Here is a 5,106-nt window from a genome sequence, read left to right on the forward strand (position 1 = left end):
TGATTTGCATCATTATCTCTTTTTGAGTGTAAGGGGTTGTGTGTGGTGTGTGTACACATATATGTTCTTGTGCTCTCCCCTGTGTGTACACAGAGGCCAGAGGACATCTTGGTCCAATCTATTTGGAGTTCTGTAGGCTTCTTGTATGTTTATGGGCATCTCTTTCTTTAGGTTAGGGAGGTTTTCTTCTATGATTTTGCTGAAGATATTTACTGGCCCTTTAGTTAGGGATGGGGAGGCAGGATTTAGAGCAGAGACTGAAGAAACGGCCATTCAGAGCCAGCCTCACATGTGGCCCATACATATACAGCCACCAAAACTAGATAAGATGGTTGAAGCTAGAAGGGCATGCTGACAGGAACCGGATGTAGATCTCTCCTGAGAGACACACCCAGAACATGTCAAATACAGAGACGAATGCCAGCAGCAAACCACTGAACTGAGAACGGGACCCCTGTTGGAGGAATTAGAGAAAAGATTGAAAGAGCTGAAGGGGCTTGCAACCCCATAAGAATAACAATGCCAACCAATCAGAGCTTCCAGGGACTAAGCCACTACCCAAAGACTATACATGGACTGACCCTGGGCTCCAACTGCATAGGTAGCAGTGAATAGCCTTTTTGGGGCACCAGTGGAAGGGGAAGCCCTTGGGCCCTTGGTCTGGCCAAAGCTGTACCCCCAGTGTAGGGGATTGTTGAGGGGGCGGTAATGGGCGGTAGATGGGGAGTGGACCACCCACATAGAAGGGAAGGGGGGGTTAGGGGGCTGATGGACAGGAAACCGGGAAAGGGAATAACATTGAAATGTAAATAAGAAATTTAATAAAAATGGAAGAAGAAAGAGGAATGTAGAGAGTTGAAGAGGAATTGAACATAGAATTCCCCTAACCCTAGTCCTTAGGTTTTCCCACAGTTGTAGTGGATTGGCTGGTGTAAGGCACAGATGTCAGAGCATGAATTTATCTAATGATTCCCTGGAATTAACCCGCTGGTCTCGTAATTGTCAGCAGCTGTGGGCCAATTGAGTTTGAGCGATATTTTTTGAATGCGCCTCTTTAAGGAGAACTTTGGGCTCTTCAGTCACTGTATCAAGGAAATACGTTTGCAAGTAATAGGTTTTCCCAAAGTAAAGACCTGTTGCCAGGAACCCATCATTAGCTGAAGTAAATTTCTCCAAAACAGTTCCAAAGCAATACTCCTAATGCTTCCCCTTTCTTAATTTCCAACAAATAAGGAGATTTAAGTTTTCTTTTTTCAGTCAACAGGCACTTGGGCGTCCTTAGCCAGGAATGCTAGGGATTCATCCTCTGCTCCCAAGAGGTCTCGATAGTAGTTTAAACTCTTCTGCAGCCCCTCCATATCCAAGTCGTTTAAAATGCCCACTACGGGAACAGTCGCCAAAACTCCATCCTTCATCGCCTCCAACCAGATAAACTGCTTAGTAGAGTTGTACTTTTTTTTTGAATGGCTGCCTCAGTAATATTAGGCAAGGAAGGCAGAAAGTTGTGGCGTTTTTCAGCAGGAAGGTCCTTAATCAGGGTGTCCATCAGGACTGGAAAATCATAGTCAGATAAATTGTGGTCAGATATTAAGAAAACCTGAGGTTCATCAATTTTATTGTCCCTAGATGTATCCAGACAGTCCCCTCAGATCTGGTTCAGTGTGTTTTCTCTGTTAAAGCTATGTGGTTTGTGGATCTCTCCTCTTTCTAGATCAGAGTCCACCTTGGTTCTCACAACATAGTAATTCTTTTTCATAATTTCGATTGCTTTGGCAAGGTCTACTTCATGTTTTGTTATTTGTATGGAAGAAACAATAATGAAAAAGTCATACTTTTTGAACTCTACTTTTTCCAGATAATTTTTTTGTTGTTGAAATTTCTGAGTTTCAATACCAGGCAAGTCCCATAATGTCAAACTTTTAATTTTGGGGTGTTCATATGAATCTGTCTTCATGGTTGACTCTGCTACCCCCCACTTCAGCTGCACCTTCCCCTTCATCTTTAACCTCTCTCAGGGCATTGATGAGGCTGGACTTCCCTGCTCCAGACACTCCTGTCACAGCAATATTTATTGGGGTCGGTATCAATATTTTTTAATGCATCACTGATTACAGAGTTTGCCCCTTGAGGGTCCCCCCTTTTCAGGCATAATTCTATTAAACGGGTGATTTCCTCAGAAACGATTTTGGTTTCTGGCTTATACTTCCTAAAATATGCAGTGAAACTGGACTCCAAATTTCCAGTCTTCATCCTTAGGTGTATTAGAGAAGAACTGACCCACGATTGTGAGCAAAAAAAGGTACTGAAAGTAGGAAGAGAGAGTAAGTTGCAAGAGATCGAAGATGCCTTTTGTGCTTCTCACTGTGTTCCCTATGCCTCAGACTCAGTTATGTTCTGATGTTGGGTAGTTCCCATATATATGTATTTTGCTGATTATTATTTGTCAACCAGAAACAATCTAGATTCCTTTTGGTAGTGGAAACCTCCATTGAGGAACTGCCTTTATCAGATTGGACTGTGGGCGAGCCGTTAGGACATTTTCTTCCTTTTTTTTTTTTTTTTTTTTTTTTGGGACATTTTCTTCCTTTTTTTTATTCTTTAATTTTTTTTTTTTTACAGTGCAGTCTTTTATCCCCCTCCCAGGCTGCCCTCTGACTGTTCCACATCCCATACCTCCTCCCATTACTCCTAGAGAACGTCCCACTCCTACCCATCCCCAGCCCCCACCAGACCTCAACAAGTAAACAGCAGAGGACTGCCAGGTCTTGGCTCAGTGAGAGAAGATGCACTTAACTAACCCTCCAGAGACTGGAGGCCCCAGGGAGCGGAACATTTTCTTGACTGAGGATTGAGTCAAGGTCCCAGGTCAGCGTGGGTGTTACGATCCCTGGGCAGGTGGTAGCGGGTCGTGATTAAAGTAAATGGTCCAACTACAGGGAGCAAGCCACCAAGCAGCATTCGCTTATTGTTCCTGCCTGAGCTTCTGCCCTGACTTTGCTCAGTGATGCTCTGTGATCACAACTTTTTTTTTTTGGTTCTTTTTTTCGGAGCTGGGGACCGAACCCAGGGCCTTGCGCTTCCTAGGTAAGCGCTCTACCACTGAGCTAAATCCCCAGCCCCTGTGATCACAACTTACAAGCCCCACTAAACACTTTTCTCCCCCACATGCTTCTGGTCACGGTGTTTTTCACAATATAAAGCAAACCAGAACAGGTATCAGGTATCTACTGCCTCTCAATTAATCCCTTAAGTATGGAAAAATAAAACTTAAGTAACGGGAAATAGTATAAAGACTTTCATGTGTCCCGGGGCCAGCACCAGCAACTATAAAAACACAAGCAACTGTGCGGCACGTAACCTGATTGGAGTATTCCACACGGAACCAAATGTCTTCTCCATGCGTGTACACTTCCTTCAGTGTGTGCCTTCAAATGTGTGGGAATTTCATCGACATACTTCTAGTTTCTCAAACTCAAAAAACAAGTAAAAACGAATAATGATCAACATCAGTGTTTAATCAATGCCAAATCTGTAAAGATCACATAAACATTGTCTGTTTTATTTGTCTGCTTTGTTTTCAAAGGATGTCAGTAAGTCCAGGTAATACATTTGGTTGAAGTAATTTTTAATTTGCCCGGAATCTACTTTCCTTCTGTCCTTTTCATGAATTGGAACTCATCTTGAGGAAAGTAAGCTTGTAAAAATATCAAACTTTTTTAACGTTAAAGTTCGTGTTAAAATCCACTTATCAGTACAAGATTTCAGTGTCCTCAAGTCATCATGTAGATCCACTGTTTTCTTTTAAACTGTTTATTTCATGAAAAGAATTTAACTGTGCAGGACAGATATACAGGTCAATTGTTAGAGTAAAGTGCTTTTTCAGTATGAGTCAGGTCCTAGGTGCAATTTCTAAGACCTCATGAAATGCATGTGGTTGTGGATTTCTATAATTCTGGTACTCAGGAAGTTGAGCTAAGTGGGCCAGTAATTCAAGGTCATACTTAGTACATAATGAATTAGAGGATAGCCAGGGCTACTTAAGGTCATGTCCCAAAAAATATGAAGTTCATCAAGCTGGCTAGCAGGTGAATACACTTGCTGCCAGGCCAAAGACCTGAGTTTGATTGTTGGGCAATTACTTCATAATTCATATTTCTGCTCTTTATTCTCCACAAACCTGCCTACAAGACCTCCCATGGCAGCACAAGGAACCTTCCATCCCTTAAGGAAACATCCCCTCTACCTTGTTGTTACCTTGGGGGCCTCATCTCTTTGTCTTACCCATATCAAGTGTGTAAGCAGAATTAAGTTCTATTTCCAAATCCACTCACAACGGATCATTCCTCCTACATTATCTTCTGCAAGATCTCCTCAGTCCCAGATTGATTATGGGCATCAAGATTACTGTATTTCCTGTGACTGCTCTTGCAACAACATGGGTTATCAAATAGCCAGAGTCATCCTATTGACATTGAAGTCAAAGCAATTCTGAGAGGCACTGCTAGGATCCCCATTACACTCAGGAAACCTTCATTAGGTGTACAGTGTACCTTCTGCATACAGCTCAACCTTCGGTTTAATTATGACACCTCTGGAGCTGCTGGTGTCAGAACTCCAGCCACCCCTTATCTTGGGCTGTCCTCACATCTCAGGACTTTGTACTCAGTGACTGATTCCTTTCCTTGATGCTCTCCCCCAGTAGCCATCTGGTCATTCATTTTATTACCTTTCTGTAGGCTCTACTTCAGTTAGCCAGGATACAGGGAAAGAACACAAGCTGTTCTCAACTCTTCAGTTCCCTCCTCCCTTTCTTTCTATTCCTGCTCCTGGTTTTGTGATGCAGACTCCACAGTACTAGGCATCTGCAAGGTCTTCCCAAGGAAGAGGAACATAGCAGACGAAGGCTGTGGCACAGCTGCTACCATTACAAAAGGAGGCCTGCCTAAAGGCCAGCTGCCATCATGTCCTGACACAGCGCATGTTCCTCACCGATGCAGAGAAGATCCTTAGCTCTCCTGCTTTGCAATAAATACAATTATTTTTGAAGGGTTTGAACACAACTCTTGGGACACAGAATTCTACAGCCAGCTCCAGCAGAAGCAGCAT

General features: G+C 43.1%; 1 pseudogene; it reads right to left on the minus strand.

Moving 5' to 3' along the window:
- Positions 1-1,002: 1,002 nt before the first annotated feature.
- On the minus strand, positions 1,003-5,106 carry LOC116884411 (annotated as a pseudogene).

Source organism: Rattus rattus, chromosome 15, assembly GCF_011064425.1.
Source record: "Rattus rattus isolate New Zealand chromosome 15, Rrattus_CSIRO_v1, whole genome shotgun sequence".
Taxonomy (NCBI): Eukaryota; Metazoa; Chordata; class Mammalia; order Rodentia; family Muridae; genus Rattus; species Rattus rattus.